Source organism: Mustela lutreola, chromosome 4 (genome assembly GCF_030435805.1).
Source record: "Mustela lutreola isolate mMusLut2 chromosome 4, mMusLut2.pri, whole genome shotgun sequence".
NCBI lineage: Eukaryota > Metazoa > Chordata > Mammalia > Carnivora > Mustelidae > Mustela > Mustela lutreola.
This window is the reverse complement of record NC_081293.1, coordinates 101,615,859-101,634,185: the sequence shown is the minus strand read 5'-3', so window position 1 is coordinate 101,634,185 and position 18,327 is coordinate 101,615,859.

The window sequence follows — 18,327 nt, the reverse complement described above, 5'->3', positions numbered from 1 at the left end:
CACAATATTTATTCTTCCAATCCAGGAGCATGGAAGATTTTTCCATTTCTTTGTGTCTTCCTCAATTTCTTTCATGAGTACTTTATAGTTTTCTGAGTATAGATTCTGTGTCTCTTTGGTTAGGTTTATTCCTAGGTATCTTATGGTTTTGGGTGCAATTGTAATTGGTATTGACTTCTTAATTTCCCTTTCTTCTGTCTTGCTGTTTGTGTAGAGAAATGCAACTGATTTCTGTGCATTGATTTTATGTCCTGACACTTTACTTAATTCCTGTATAAGTTCTAGCAGTTTTGGAGTGGAGTCTTTTGGGTTTTCCACATATAGTATCATATCATCTGCGAAGAGTGATAATTTGACTTCTTCTTTGCCGATTTGGGTGCCTTTAATTTCCTTTTGTTGTCTGATTGCTGAGGCTAGGACCTCTAGTACTATGTTGAATAGCAGTGGTGATAATGGACATCCCTGCCGTGTTCCTGACCTTAGCGGAAAAGCTTTCAGTTTTTCTCCATTGAGAATGATATTTGTGGTGGGTTTTTCATAGCTGGCTTTGATGATATTGAGGTATGTGCCCTCTATCCCTACACTTTGAAGAGTTTTGATCAGGAAGGGATGCTGTACTTTGTCAAATGCTTTTTCAGCATCTATTGAGAATATCATATGGTTCTTGTTCTTTCTTTTATTGATGTGTTGTATCACATTGACTTATTTGTGGATGTTGAACCAAACTTGCAGCCCTGGAATAAATCCCACTTGGTCATGGTGAATAATCCTTTTAATGTACTGTTGAATCCTATTGGCTAGTATTTTGTTGAGTATTTTGGCATCTGTGTTCATCAAGGATATTGGTCTATAGCTCTCTTTTTTGGTGGGATCCTTGTCTGGTTTTGGGATCAAGGTGATGCTGGCCTCATAAAATGAGTTTGGAAGTTTTCCTTCCATTTCTATTTTTTGGAACAGTTTTAGGAGAATAGGAATTAGTTCTTCTTTAAATGTTTGGTAGAATTCCCCCGGGAAGCCGTCTGGCCCTGGCCTTTTGTTTGTTTGGAGATTTTTAATGACTGTTTCAATCTCCTTACTGGTTATGGGTCTGTTCAGGCTTTCTATTTCTTCCTGGTTCAGTTGTGGTAGTTTATATGTTTCTAGGAATGCATCCATTTCTTCCAGATTGTCAAATTTATTGCCGTAGAGTTGCTCATAGTATGTTCTTATAATAGTTTGTATTTCTTTGGTGTTAGTTGTGATCGCTCCTCTTTCATTCATGATTTTATTTATTTGGGTCCTTTCTCTTTTCTTTTTGATAAGTCGGGCCAGGGGTTTATCAATTTTATTAATTCTTTCAAAGAACCAGCTCCTAGTTTCGTTGATTTGTTCTATTGTTTTTTTGGTTTCTATTTCATTGATTTCTGCTCTGATCTTTATGATTTCCCTTCTCCTGCTGGGCTTAGGGTTTCTTTCTTGTTCTTTCTCCAGCTCCTTTAGTTGTAGTGTTAGGTTGTGTACCTGAGACCTTTCTTGTTTCTTGAGAAAGGCTTGTACCGCTATATATTTTCCTCTCAGGACTGCCTTTGTTGTGTCCCACAGATTTTGAACCGTTGTATTTTCATTATCATTTGTTTCCATGATTTTTTTCAATTCTTCTTTAATTTCCCGGTTGACCCATTCATTCTTTAGAAGGATGCTGTTTAGTCTCCATGTATTTGGGTTCTTTTCAAACTTCCTTTTGTGGTTGAGTTCTAGCTTTAGAGCATTGTGGTCTGAAAATATGCAGGGAATGATCCCAATCTTTTGATACCAGTTGAGTCCTGATTTAGGACCGAGGATGTGATCTATTCTGGAGAATGTTCCATGTGCACTAGAGAAGAATGTGTATTCTGTTGCTTTGGGATGAAATGTTCTGAATATATCTGTGATGTCCATCTGGTCCAGTGTGTCGTTTAAGGCCTTTATTTCCTTGCTGATCTTTTGCTTGGATGATCTGTCCATTTCAGTGAGGGGAGTGTTAAAGTCCCCTACTATTATTGTATTATTGTTGATGCGTTTCTTTGATTTTGTTATTAATTGGTTTATATAGTTGGCTGCTCCCATGTTGGGGGCATAGATATTTAAAATTGTTAAATCTTCTTGTTGGACAGACCCTTTGAGTATGATATAGTGTCCTTCCTCATCTCTTATTATGGTCTTTGGCTTAAAATCTAATTGATCTGATATAAGGATTGCCACTCCTGCTTTCCTCTGATGTCCATTAGCATGGTAAATTCTTTTCCACCCCCTCACTTTAAATCTGGAGGTGTCTTCGGGCTTAAAATGTGTTTCTTGGAGGCAACATATAGATGGGTTTTGTATTTTTATCCATTCCTATACCCTGTGTCTTTTGAAAGAGGCATTTAGCCCATTAACATTCAGGGTAACTATTGAGAGATATGAATTTAGGGCCATTGTATTGCCTGTAAGGTGACTGTTACTGTATATGGTCTCTGTTCCTTACTGATCTACCACTTGTAGGCTCTCTCTTTGCTTAGAGGACCCCTTTCAAGATTTCCTGTAGAGCTGGTTTGGTGTTTGCAAATTCTTTCAGTTGTTGTTTGTCCTGGAAGCTTTTAATCTCTCCTTCTATTTTCAATGATAGCCTAGCTGGATATAGTATTCTGGGCTGCATGTTTTTCTCATTTAGTGCTCTGAAAATATCATGCCAGCTCTTTCTGGCCTGCCAGGTCTCTGTGGATAAGTCAGCTGCCAATCTAATATTTTTACCATTGTATGTTACAGACTTCTTTACCTGGGCTGCTTTCAGGATTTTCTCTTTGTCACTGAAACTTGTAAATTTTACTATTAGGTGACGGGGTGTGGGCCTATTCTTATTGATTTTGAGGGGCATTCTCTGAACCTCCTGAATTTTGATGCTCGTTCCCTTTGCCATATTGGGGAAATTCTCCCCAATAATTCTCTCTAGTATACCTTCTGCTCCCCTCTCTCTTTCTTCTTCTTCTGGAATCCCAATTATTCTAATGTTGTTTCATCTTATGGTGTCACTTATCTCTCGAGTTCTCCCCTCGTGGTCCAGTAGCTGTTTGTCCCTCTTTTGCTCAGCTTCTTTATTCTCTGTCATTTGGTCTTCTATATCACTAATTCTTTCTTCTGCCTTCTATCCTAGCAGTGAGAGCCTCCATTTTTGATTGCACCTCATTAATAGCTTTTTTGATTTCAACTTGGTTAGATTTTAGTTCTTTTATTTCTCCAGAAAGGCCTTTTATATCTCCCGAGAGGGTTTCTCTAATATCTTCCATGTCTTTTTCGAGCCCGGCTAGAACCTTGATAATTGTCATTCTGAACTCTAGATCTGACATATTACCGATGTCTGTATTGATTAGGTCCCTAGCCTTTGGTACTGCCTCTTGTTCTTTTTTTTGTGTTGAATTTTTACGTCTTGTCATTTTGTCCAGATAAGAGTATATGAAGGGGCAAGTAAAATACTAAAAGTGTGTTAACAACCCCAGGAAAATATGCTTTAACCAAATTAGAAGAGATCCCATATCGTGAGGGGGAGAAAGGGGATAAAAAGAGGTTCAAAAAGGAAGAAAGGAAAAAAAAAAAAGAAAAAAGAGAAAAAAAAAAAGAAAAGAGTTAACAAAAAAGAAAACCCCTAAGAAAAATATAAAAAAGAAAAAATACATATATTAGATAAACTAGTAAAAAATCGTTAAAAAAGAAAAAGGTAACAGTTAAAAAAAAAAATTTTACCCGAAGGCGAGAAAAAAAAACAAAAAATGAAAAAGAAAAAAATTAAATTAACTGCAAGACTAAAAAAAAATTACAGGGAAAAAGCCATGAGTTCCGTGCTTTGCTTTCTCCTCCTCTGGAATTCTGCTGCTCTCCTTGGTATTGAAACCGCACTCCTTGGTAGGTGAACTTGGTCTCGGCTGGATTTCTTGTTGATCTTCTGGGGGAGGGGCCTGTTGTAGTGATTCTCAAGTATCTGCCCCAGGCAGAATTACACCGCCCTTACCCGGGGCCAGGGTGAGTAATCCGCTCAGGTTTGCTTTCAGGAGCTTTTGTTCCCTGAGCGCTTTCCGTAGAGTTCCGGAGGATGGGAGGGTTCCGGACGATGGGAGGACGGGAATAGAAATGGCGGCCTCCTGGTCTCAGGCCTGGAGGAGCCAGAGCCCTGGGCCACACTCCTCAGTGCGCGCTCAGAGAACCGCGCCCAGTTACTCCAGTCTGCCTGACCTCTGGCAGCGCTCCGAGCTCACCGAGCCTGCGACCGGTTCAAGGTCACCCCGAGCTGCGAGCTTACTGTCGGCTCTGTCTCTGTAGCCGGCTTTCCGTTCCAATAGCCGCAAGCTCTGCGACACTCAGACACCCCCGATCCTTCTGTGACCCTGCCGGACCTGAGGCCACGCTGACCCCGCGTGGGCTTTGCCCCGGGTAGCCTCTGGAGCGATGTCCCTCAGCGGAACAGACTTTTAAAAGTCCTGATTTTGTGCGCCGTTGCTCCGTCGCTTGCCGGGAGCCAGCCCCTCCCCCCGGGGCCTATCTTCCCGTCGCTTTGAATTCACTTCTCCGCCGGTCCTACCTTTCAGAAAGTGGTTTTCTGTTTCCAGAATTGCTGTTCTTCTTCTCTTCGATCTGCCCATGGATTTTCAGGTGTTTGCAATCTTTAGATAAGCTATCTAGCTGATCTCCGGCTAGCTGAAGTAGTCTCAGCCTGCTACTTCTCCGCCATCTTGACTCCTCCTCCACATTTATTAGAATTCTTATGCTTAGAAACCTTCTAGGGAAAAACTAAGTAGCAAGCAATTATGAACTGTCTTTTATATAAGAATTCTTTGGATTGGCAAATATATGAACATATTTCACAATTTTCAGGAACATATATTTTTCACATAGTACAACCTTTTAAAAAAATATTTATTTATTTATTTATTTTAGAAAGAAAAAGAAAGACAGAAAGAGACAGAGAGCATGAGCGAGGGGAGGAGTGGTACTGAGTGTGGAGTCCAAGTGGTGGCTCCACCTCACCACCCTGAGATTATGACCTGAGCCAAAATCAAAAGTTGGAGGCTTTACCAACTGAACCATTCAGGTGCCCCCACAGTACAATCTTTTAATAAAAATAAAAATTAAACATGTTTACTGACTTTATCTTTACTTTCTCTGTAATAAGACAAAAGTAGATAAAACATGTTTAGTACTTAATGTTTCATTATTTTATCTTATTTGGAAATGATCTAGAGAATCAATAAATTTAATTTTATTCATCATTTAACTTAGCAAACATTTAAGTTTTTAGGTTACCAAAGATTTTGGAAGCTATTTAAAAGTCTACCTACAGTTTTTGTTGTTGTTGTTGTTTTGTTTTGTTTTGTTTTTACTTATATCTATTTAATTTACTTGTTCTTAACCATTAGATTACTCACAAACTTCATAAGGCATTAGATTAAGTCAACCATTCTCAGTTTTTTTTTTCTTTCTGATAAATTTTGCAAAACATGAACTTATTTGACTATTAGTAAACACAAGTAGAGTAAAAGTTTTATATTTAATGTTGATAACTCTAAACACCTGTCTATTTTAATTAAATCAACATCCTTAAATTAGCTTTAATACTGGATATTTTCCCAGATCACGTGAACATGAAAAGCATAGAGAAAATATTTCACATTTACAACATACATGGAGATATACAAACACACAAAACAGAAGCAAGATGTTAAACAATATTTGTGGAGAGGATGCTACAGATCTAACTTTTATACACTTATAAACACTAATATAAAAATATAATATATATGTGAATATATATATGAATACATATACATTTATATGAATATATAAGAATGCCCAGAAAGTGGATGGGGGTAGAAAAATTATATCACAAAGGCCCAGAGAGAATAAGTTGTTTTGTTTTTTAAGGTGGATATATATTGAGTATATTAGCCTGTTATTAGAGGTGCTAGAGTCTGGGTATAAGAGCATTTTCATCATTGTGAATTTGCTAAAGGCCTCTTTCTCTCCGTCTCTCTGTCTCTCTCTGTCTTTCTTGTTTTTTCTAGTCTTAGGAGGTTGTGGGCTGTGTTTACATTTTAAAAATGTCATAAGGCTTATAATTTCAAGAGACAGAAAAAGAATTTAAAAAAATATCTGGAGTTTCAGAGTAATTGACATTTAAAATTTGCCTTTTGTTAAAGTACAAAATGATTTTGTTCCAATATCTTGGGTTTGTGGGTTTTTTTTGTTTTGTTTTTTGCTTTGGTTTTTTTTGTTGTTGTTGTTGTTTTTCGGTAACATTCACAAACATTTTCAGAGGAACAGGCAAGCTTTGGGGATTGGTCAGGATAGGTGGGCTTTGAATTGCTTCTAGAGTTGTATTTCTGATTTTGTAGAGATTTATAAGGTAAGGACAGTTGTTCCAAATTCTCCAAAGACCTGGATTACAATTTATATCTCAAAGGATTGGCTCATCCTTTTAACTAAATTTGCTTCTTTGTATCAAGGAGAAATTTAACTAAAATGGCAACTGTATGATTTATGCCTTTATAAAGTATGTGTACAGCATTTTAACAAAAGCTTTTTTCTGGGTACACAATTCAACTTTGGCCTCTCTTAGCACCTGAATATTGACCTTCTACAAATCATTTGTAGAAGAACCTCCGAGAAATTCAGTCACCTATTTCCTCAGAAGGAAGACTATGAATATAGTGAAATAATATTTCTAATTACTTTCTAAATTCAGTAGAATTTTTCAAAAGCAGAAGTAGAAGAGCTTTATAATTTAAAATATTGGCACAAATTCTTTGTCCGTTGAGGGGGCTGTCTAAGATACACCTTCCAAGGACACTGTATAAGAATGCATGTGGCTGGAAGAGCCTGCTTATAAAGTCCTGGAAGGTAGGAGCAAGGTTAGCCTTACTGCCAGTGTCAGGTGGTCTTCTTAACTTCATTGTCTGGCCTCCTCCATGTATATGAGCAACCTCTATGCTTTGAACCTAGAGATGAGGCCAGAGGGATCTGTAAATCTTGTAAGGAAAGAGAAGTGAAAAGAGGCAATGAGGTTTTATTTTAAGAAAGAAAATTTACAAAATAATAATAATAATAATAAAAAGAGAAAACGAAAAGGAAAAAGAAACAGGAAGGGAAAAGAAAGGAAAGAAGGAAGGAAGGAAGAATTTACATTGGATAGGGACATATCTTATGACTAATTTCTGTTCTTTTATCTTGTTAAGGGAGTCCCCGGGGGTAGATGTTACACTAATAAGATTGCTGTGAATACTTCATTTTATATATATTTTATGTATAAGCACATAAAATATAAATAAAATAATATAAAAATATAAATGTTATATACATTATATATATATAATATATATAGCAAATTTAAAGGGTCCATTATTTGCCAATTCATGAGTGGAATCTATTAACATGTCTCAAACCAATATGCCTTTAATGATTTAACCAAAGATGCAAGAAGCATTCCGAAAGGGCACAGATGTAGCAGTCCTATGATCTAAACTTTGCTCACAAAATTAATCTAAGAAAGCAAAGGCCTCCATTGCACAAACAGTAAGGATGGTGTAGTAAAAACAGTGTCTCTGGTTTCCCATGGAAACATAAGATGCCTCAAGTCACAGATCCAGTAATCTGCAACACTGGGACTTTCCAGCACAGGCAAGCAGTTGAAGGTTGAAATAACAAAGGTTCCTCTGGGTTGGGACCTCTAATGACAAGATCCCTGGAGAGCTGGCTCAGCCAGACAGAGAAAGACTGAGATTCCCTTCTATTTGACTGACCACCAAGGTGTACCCTGGTAAGTGGAGCCTCCAAATGGTAGAGAACAAAGAGCACATTCTGACTGGTCACAAAAGCAAGCTCTATGGACATAGAACAAGGTGAAAGAAAAAAATCTTATCTAGACCTTGGGTCTCTCAGAGCCAAACTGATACCTAGCAAGTATATCTTGCTAAGTATCAAAGATGCAAAGTATAAGTATATGCCACAAGGTTGGGGGCTGTGTGTTGTTTTATAGTGTACCTCACCACATGGAAGTTTTCTTGGGGTTGGCAGGTGGCCTAGTAGCAATCAAACCCATTCCATGAACAACTTGTCCTACCTTGGGAGTCTTCTTGAGGTGGTGAGCACTCTAACAGCTTTTAAATGCTCAACCTGAGCATTTAAAACCAACCAATATTGTGGCTTTGGCTTCCAGGATATCCCATAGCAACAGAGGACAAACACCATGAAAGACACTGACAATGGAAAACAAAGATGATCTCTGGGAGGAAAAGAATCTGTAACCAAAGACTAATCTACCAAATTTAACCAAAGAGTCCCTTCGCTCAAAGGGCTAGTTTCACAAACATTTTCTTCTGCCAATCTAAATTTAGAAAGAGAGGACTCTCACCACTCTTCTTCCATCAGTCTCGAAAGACAGAGATTCCAGAGGTCTATCAAGGTAAATAACATTACTTTCTGTGGCTGTACATCAGATGTCTCAAAGATACCTCAGCTGCAGCCATGTCTGGGGTGTTAGGTGTCTAGTGAGTTAAAGTATCCTACTGAAGATGTCAACTATCAGGGAGTAAGAATTCCTGTGCCCTTCAAGGTCCTTCTAGCAGGACTAAGATTCAAATTAACAGGAAACAGATTAACAGAAGAAAATCAAGTTTAGTAGCATACCTACAGAGAATCCACCCAGATATGGTAATTCCAAAGACAGGCAAATGAAGTATAACCTGTACTAAGAGAAAAGGAAAGAGATCTGGGACTTCAGAGGAAAAGAATGCAATTCACAGGGTATTGAGAAGAACAGATATGTGGTGATTAGATATCCGTCCTGCCATACAGATGGGTCACACAGATAAAATTCATCTCTTCCAATAACCCTTATTCTGAGAAAGACCTCAATTTATATTCTTCTGTATAGTTAAGAGGGGGGCAGAAGTTTCTTTTGAGCCCACAGGCTCTCAGTTGCTTTCACCCAAAATAGTCTTCATGCCAAAGTAGCTCATTTGGGGGGTAACCTACCCTCAGCCCCTACACTCTATGTTATTTACATTTCAATACCAGGGTTGTGGGAGAAACAGTAAAATAGAGACAGAAAAGTTGTACCTGGGACTGAGATACACCTGAAGTTTGCAGAAAGAATTTATCTCTGGGTGGGTAATAGGTGGTCCAAGAGCTTACACATACTGTAGGTCTAAGAGTATCATAATAATTTCATAAGACAAATGGAACTTTTTTCATATTAAAGGAATGAGTGTATTCTAAAGAATATCCCTGTGGAATTTCTCCTAAATTTTTGAGGATACTTAGTTTTAAAAAAAAAAAAAATGTGTCCTATGTGACTGCATATATATATGTATATATATATATATATATATATATATATATATATATATATATATATTTTTTACAAAAAATAAGAATGCACATTCAGGCAAAAAATTCAGTGATCTACCAACTAATGTACTATGGTTGAGAAAGACTCATAAAATATTTCTTTTTTCCTTGATGAATGTCATATCTAAACTTCTGAGTGCTGAAAGTCCCTCCCCTTTCTTGGTACTTCAATGCCATCTTCATTTCTGAACTATACAGGAACTCTACAAATGACCTGACATCCATCGCGGATGGAGAATGCAGGGGGATATCTCTCTGGATGGCACTGTTGCCATGTTTCACTTCTGAGTTCCAGTTACCTTGCTGGTGAAATTCAAATTTTTCTCTTTCTATGTAGAAACTATAGAATGACAAAAGGGAGACTTTTGAAGCTGCTTGGTTATTGTACCATATTTTCTGTTAAACCTCTACTGTTCATGTTTTTCTTTTTCTTTTTTCTTACTCAGAAAATTAATTTTACCAGTGTTCTAGAGTTGCTAAGATTCCCAGACGCTTACTCATATTAACCAAATCATAGGAGACTCATTGACAAAATCAATTTATAATTTAAAATTCAAATTTTAATTATAAGGCAAACTAGGCATTTGTGTCAATTCCACTAGTACATACTCCCCCAAAACAAGATAAATTTTAATGAGGTTGTACTATTAACAGCCTCGACAGTGGGAGCTAAAATATATGATTAAAAGTTAATATTATTAGTCTCTGATAGTTTTGTACATCTCTCTAAATAAAACTCCTACCACAAGGCTGACTGAATATATTCTTTAACCTGGGAAGGACCTTTTCTCCAGTAAGGAGTTTAGATAAGCATAATTAAATTTTGCCTCTGTAATTCTCTCTGTCAGTCTTCCATGATTTAATGACTAATTTTTATTGACATATCCTTTCTTTACATACATCATTAATGACTTCAGCTGACAGACGTGTTCTGCTGGCATTACATATGTACTATACATAAAGTTTTAAATTCCTTATTCATTGGCCAATATCATTTACAAGTTAAGTACATACAGGGAAAGTGAATAACTTACCTTTCCATAGTTTCAGCCCATTAATCCTCTTAGAATCTCTGAAGCTACATAAACTAGTTACTTTTTTTCAATTGACATCCTTGTCAAGCACTTGAAGATAGCTTTGTTCCTTTTCTTGGGCCAGTCTGAATACCCCTCTCAACTCTTCTTCAATTACAAGTCTCCTTCCCATCATGTCCAGTTGTCTGCATCGTGCTCAGAGAACAGTATTAAGAATGAGAAACACCATCAAAGTGTGAAAAAAGACCAAGATTACCTATTACCATCTCCTTTCTCCCTTTAGTCACTCAATATTTGTGGGTCATCTGTCCGTCAGTATTTGTGGGTCATTTGTCCTGTACTGACAAGAGAGTTAACTGGGAATCATAGAGATTTAGACATGTAAATATATTATATGTTATCTCTGTAAAATAGTTAGACTCAGTTAACCTGACTCAGGGGGAAATGAGAAGAATCTGTAAGAGGAGGTAGTGGTTGAGTTGTTTATTGAAAGATGCCAGAGAGTTTGCAAATGAGATAAAATCATTACAAATGGACAAGCACTTGCAACATTTTGGGGCAACCAGAGATAATTAGGAAAAGTAGAGAGTCTAAAAGACAGAAGGACTGAATGTTATAGAGGGCCCATGACACATCAGAATAGAAAAGTAAATTATAAAATAGGAGCTAATGATTAAGAAGTCTATATAGCATGTTAAGGAATTTAGTTTATATAATTGGAGGCAATAGGGAGAACTTACTAGAATTTAAGCAGCACCATATTATCCTATCAGGAGATAAAAGGTATCAGATGAATAAATCCAATATGTGTGTGAGCAAAAAAGAAAATGAAAAATCCTACTGGCAAGTGGAAACACATCAGAGGGATACTGGAAGAACTACAATTAGACATGACAGGGGCACAAATTTAGACACGATTTGCAGTTTCTGACAAGTAACAGAATTTATCAAACTAGGGATTGGATTATTACAAAGGTGAGACCAAGTGACCCACGGAACCCCGTTTCTGCCTCCAGTGACTGAAAGACCAGCTACTTGCAGATGTAGGGAAGTCAGTAAGGGAGGGAGGTTGGAACAAGAGAAGAAGTTTTAGGCAAAGAAGTGTTCTTCAAAAATCATGTATACTTTAAGAGATAATTTCAAAGTAAGTTTAGTAATTTCTACTATAAAATAAATTACTAGAAGTAAAGCGTGGGATGTGGGACATACCCAGTGAATAAAATCAGATGACTAACTCATGAAGACATACATCTCATTGTTTATACCTCATAAACAGCATATAATAAGTATCAAGAACTTAGAGTATACATAATTAATTTATATTCCTAGAAGTTAAGAGCCTTCTTATAAATGTTTAAGTTTGAATATTTTTAACAGATTTTGTTCTAAGTAGGTTTCCTCTCAATCATGACTAATTTGGGGAAAAATAATATTTGAACATATTAATAATTAAGAGCTCTGTAGGGTTTTTTTTTTTCATATGAAGGAACTGAATTAATGAGGTTCTAACATATTTGATAAGCATCCTTGAGTGTCCTGGTTTCAATTACCTCTTCTTAATAAGTGTCGCTTCATTTAGACTCTCCACTCAGTTTCCTGTAATTTCAATTACTAAACTCTAGGAAAGAATAAAGTTTTATCTTGTCATTTTCAATGCAGGTTATACATGGAGATTGTTAATAGGATTCCTTCAGTAAGATGATGCTGTCAGCTTTTGTTCTCAGATAATAATGTAAACAAAATAGTTGATTATTTTATACTCATTATAATCTTGACATTAATGAGAGGGAAGACAGCTTCTAGGGATGAAGAATAATAAAACAAGAGATGAAAAATATGACTGAGGCAGGATGTCACTGCCGCTGGTGGAGAAGCAACTGGAGCAGGCCACCATGGAATGGAAATTCATACCCCAGCCCAAACTCCCAGTTCCAAGTCCCAAGAAGGAGGACAATGGGCACTGGGACTCTTCTTTTCACAAGAGGTCAGCATGCATGGCATATTATTAAAGCAAGGTTGAACATTGAAGGCAATGACTCTTACTGATTTTTTTTTTTTAATTTGTATTTTTATCATTACTGGGACATATGGTAACACTTGAAGGAATAGGTTAGTAGAAGATAAACAAAATATTAAAGAAGTTTTGTTGTTTTTTTTTTAAAGATTTATCTATTTGAGAGAGACAGTGATAGAGTGAGCAGTGGTGGGAGTGGGGGACCAGAGAAAGAGGGAGAGAAAGGGAGAAAACCCCAAGTAGACTCCCTGCTGAGCACAGTGCCCAACAGTGCCACAGAGCTCAATCCCATGACCCTAAGACCATGATCTGAGCTGAAGTCAAGAGTTGGACACTCAACGGACTGAGCCACCCAGGTGTCCCAGAATATCAAAGACATTTTTGAATACTTTCCCTCGTTCAGCTCCTGAGAACAGTGACTTCCACATGCTCAGTGTATCTAAACTGTGTTGGACAAGCTTTCCCAGGGGCCATGAAAGTTGTCTACAACTCAGGAAGGTTTCTCATCTCCTATATGCAGGAATCACATCTTCAGTGTAGATGTCTATCCACCAAGACAATTCTTTTCTTTCCTTGGTATGTGGTCTGTGTTCACAAACTTCACTGGGGGTTTGGCTCCTCCATCTGGAGGGTCAGTTCCACACCTTCCTTCTCTGATTTATTGCTCACCCTTCTTACTTGACCCTCAAATTTGCAATTAGCACCTCCCTTTTTGACTTCTGCTGAATCTATATCAGCTAAGTAAGGGGGACAATATCAGCATCACATTCAAGGCCAGAGCGTGCACAGGGACCTGCCTTGCATCTGGTGCAGCTGTGTTGGATGGCGTCTCTCTCCATCACCAGAAGGCCCTTATAGATCTTGTCTGTCAGGGAAATGGATCATAATTCATGGAGAAGGGTTCACTGCATGTCCAACCTGTGTAATCTTCCATGTCAGGGCCCAATTCCATGAATGCAAACCTCTGCATTGAAGGAACCACAGATGGTTCCTGTTAGCTCACCTGCTCAACCTCAGTGAAATCAGAATCTTAACTTAAGTGTATGTTCCCAAGAAGGTCCTGGGTACTTCTGCTCTAGTCATACTATCAGAAGCACTACCCGGTTAGAACTGAATACTTTCCTTTCATATTAGAGTGACTTCTGGTTATTTGGGATATCGTGCCCTAGGTGAGCAGACCCCATCCGTCAATAACCACGTCACCCCAGCAAACTCTCCCACCCCACCCCACCCCACACACTGCACGTAAGCCAGCACATTGAGTTTAAGAAGACTGCAGGTGCTTCTCAGACACACTTGTGCTTGGAAGAAGGGGTTTTCAAAGTCCTAAGAGTCTGTTAAAAATGTGTATTTAAGGACTTCACCCTCATCCACTGAATCAGAATCTCTAGAAATAAAGGCCAGACAACTGAGTCAGGGAGACCTTTCATGTAGTTCTTATGCCTGTGAAAGTATGAGGACCACTGCTCTACCTCACTGGTCCTGGTGGCAACCCTCTCCACAATCCTATGTCTTGTCCCTGGTCTATCCCATGAAGACAATACAGGCAAATAATGTTTCAAGTGGAAACTACAATTCTGACAAAGTCACCACCTGCTCCAATATATAAAAAATGAGTGCACCTATCGTCCTGGCTAGACCCTAAAGCTATCTGAAAGGACAGACAGACAAGACAAGGACATTTTGTTTCTCAACCAACTCCCCAGTTAGTGCTGGCACAGCCAGAGCTAATGTTGACATCCTGTGCTATTGTCGACAAAAAGGTAAATGCAGAAAACTTCCCGAGGTGTTCAGATCACCCACGAAGGCAGAGTATTATTGTTCCTGCTAAATCTGGTTTCTTCTCCAGCGCAGTTTCAGTGTGGATGGCCCCTATCATGCCTTGTTGCTACAGTTGACCCAGGTCCCATTTCTCCTTTTTGTAATACTTTGCTGTATTTCCCCCTGCAAAAAGCCATTCTAACAGCACATTTTCAGAATGCTATTCCTTATTATTATTTTTTTGTTGTTGTTATTGTCATGGCTTCTATCCTGCATGAGTTCCAGCTGTCTCCTGTGTCACCAGTTGTTCCTGAGCACTGATCTAGCATTATGGAAATTTTCAAGGCCTGGGGTAACTCTACCTTTGAGCCTCCCTGCTGGGTCTCTGGCCTGCAATTCAGAATATGCCAGTGATATCTTCCAGCCACATCTCAAAACTCTTCTCTCTAGTCTCAGGCACTGTCACTCTCAGATGATCTCCAGGCTCACTTGCAAGTGGAAAGGGGAAAAGCTCAGTATTCACAGACAGAGAAGAAAAATGGATTTTTACCAATCCAAGCTTAGATCTCTTGACATTCATTTCTCCTTGCAGAGCGTGTTCATGATTTTTAAGACATCATTTGAGGCTGACTTATCCAGCCACCACTTTGTCTCTTTATAGCATCTCAATATTTGTCACCTTATAGAGTGATAAAGAGACTTCAGAGGCAATGAAATGCAACCCACTAAGCACTGAACGTGTTTATATTTTACTATAACACCAAAGAATACCTTCCAAGCAGCGGCTTATTCCTTTCCTACAAATCTCATTCTGTTTTTGAACAATCTTTGTGACAAGTTCTATCTGAAAATCCACCTGCTTTTCAGGACTTAAGGAAGGGAGATGTAATAGGAATTACACCTTTAGCAGATATGTCTAGAAGGTAAAAGGGGTGGGAGAGAAGGCCATTCTTCCTTGAAAATTAAGGTTTTAACCATTTCCAATCAGTAAGATTTGTGATTTTGCCCATCTATGACTCACTCTCCCTCTATAAATTAGATGAGCATAATCACTCATATTTTCAAGTTTGAAAGTTTTAATTGAACTACATAAAGAGGAAGGAATTTAAAAATAACCATGAAGAAATATGGCTATTTAATGAAATATAGATGCTGAAAATATTTTCTGCCTAGCATGCTTTGTGACTGTTGAGATTTACCCCTTTGTGGAAAGTAGCAAACAGAGAAGTGTATTTATTGCTCAATATTCACAGTTCTAAGCATTTTTATTATTCTACTATACCCTGATCATTCACTGATTCTTGCAAAATGTTAATTTCCCCTTTTGCAGATGGTATATTATGATTATATTTATCTAAATATAGAGGGAACTTCCCAAGAAGGAGATCTAAATAAGTGTGAAGAATAATCACTGTTTCTCAGTAGAACGATGTAAGTAGTGTATTTCTTTTGGATAAACAAATGTTTATATCAAAAATATTTTAGCATATTACTGGAAAAAAATATCCTTTTTTGATTGACTCTACTACACAATCATCCCAAAATAGCTTGAGAATGAAATACATGATGAAATAAATTTAGCCCTGTATCTCATATGTTAAATATTCAATAAGCACTTGACTAAATAAGTGAAGGCATCAATTAAAATGTTTAATCAACAGTTCCCCCTTTTCTACTTAAAATGGGAGGTGGCTCAGCAGTATTAAGATACTAATCTAACTCAACTTTTCCCCACCTTGGTTTGAATCTTGCTTTCTGATTCACTGGTTATTAAGCTCATTATCAGTCCTGGTAAATCAGTTCTAACTGTCAATCAAAGCACAACTTCTTTGTAGAGAAAATTGAAGCCATTTAATAAAATGTGCAGTTGGACCATGACTCTACCTAGTTTCAAGACATTAGATGGCTAAACTTTTGGGGCGCCTTGCTGGCTTAGTCAAAAGAGCGTGTGACTCTTGATCTCAGGGTTGTGAGATCAAGCACCACGTTGGGTGTAGAGATTACTAAAAATAAATAAATAATCTTAAAAAAAAAAAAGATGGCTAAGCTCTTAGTGAGTTGAGAATCAAGAAAGATAGGTCATGAATGAAGTATGTTTATAAGTAAGATAGTGCTGAGTGCCTGGATGGCTCAGTCAGGTAAGCATCTGCGTTCAGCTCAGGTCATGATCCCAGGCTTCTGGGATGGATCTTTGCATTGGGCTATCCTTTCAGTGGGGAGTCTGCTTCTTCCTCTCCCTCTGCCCCTCCCTCCATTTGTGTTCTCTCTCTCTCTTTCTGTCTCTATTAAATAAATTAATTATTTTTTAAAAAAACTTTACAATAAAATAATGTTTCCACAAAATCAAATTTATCTTTTGTATTCCCTTTTGTTTTTTAATATGGGAGACAATCACTGTCACATCAGGCACTTTTTTTTTTTTTTTTTTACAATTAGTATTACCCCCATATTGAATAAATTTGAGAGAAAAATTAAAAGGGTTACCTCTAAAGGATATACTGAAGATGATAACAATAGACATAAGGGGAAATGATGGATAAATCACTTCCATCACTAAGATACTCTTCAACAAAGAGTATAGCAAGTGAAGCAAACAAACAGAAGAATTATTTGACACTGGGTAAAAATCTTAATTAGGAATTAAATTTACTTTATCTCAATTATATTATTTAAAACATTTGTACTGAATTGAAAGTAATAAAAAAATTAACATACACATAACAAACACATTAAAATGCATACATACATTTCCATAGTGGCAAAACAAATATGGAATTAAAGTGATTCTACACACAGTTAACAAAATCTATTTCATATCCCCTTCTCAACACTGTTCAATGACTTTCTTACACCTATGAAATAAAGTCCAAACTATTCCAAGCTATGCCCACCAAGATGCAATATTTTTTTCCAATAGAAATAAGATTTATTTGAGGTATACTGGTGAAGCATTACTCTCTGACTCTAATCTTCAATATTACCCCAAGTAGTTTTGAAATGCCTTTCTTGGAAACATTAATAAATAGACATTTGCACTACTCTCTTCTTCTAATGTTTAATAGAAACAGAATTACAACTCCTGAAACTTCTATCTAACTTTCTTCAGAACATCACCACACATTTTACTGTAATTAAGTGACTTTTTTGTGTTCTCTAGAATAATTGTTATAGCTTGATTGGACTGCATCTTCATCCATTAACCATGACTAAGTCAAACATCCTTGACTGCATTTTGTTTTTGTGAAACTGAATTTCACTCATATTGTTGGATTCATATCTACCCCCAAAGGTCTTCAACCATGAAATGAATAACTTCCCTAGAAATAATTCATTCATTACTTATTTACTTTCATTTTTACTATAAACAGTAAATATACTTATTTTACTAATACTGTATATGTAGAAATGCATAAAAGGGAAAATAAAACTTTAAATGCATCTGTACCAAGAACAATCATTCTAAATATATGCCTGCATTTCTATTCAATGTTCATATCAAGTTGGGATATCAGTGCAGCCTACATTTTGCACATATTGGTAAATCAGAAGCATTTTCAATGTTATTACAGTCTTACATGTTACAGTCTCTATAACATGTTTCACACAGTATGGAAAATATATTATTTGTTTTATAATTCAATCACCAAATGAGTGAATATTTACTGAGCTGCTACTACACACCAAGCACTATTTTAGGCTTGGGAATTATAACTGAGAACAAAAGGAATACACTCACATCAGCATAAATAACGCAGAAAGCAGTGTGGAGACAGGCAGAACAAAGTCCACAATTAAAAATAGAGAAGAGACCACATCAGAGAAGGTAGGAAGGGTGAAGACAAAGTTTAGGAGCAAAACAGACCTTGGCTGTCTGCAGTGAGAGGGAGATGGTGGTGCAGAGAAGGACAAAAAACAAACTTTCATACCAGGGAGTCCACACAGGGAAGACAAATCCCCATAACATGTGGCACTGAAAGCAAGAAGGACCAAATTTCAAGGGTTCTTAAAGCTGAGGGACTTAAAGCCTAGACTTTAAAAAAATAATAATAATAATCAGTGAGCTTAGCTCTGGAAGACCCTGAAGGGCTACAGGAAAGAGAATCTTCACCCTTACAGAGACAGCAC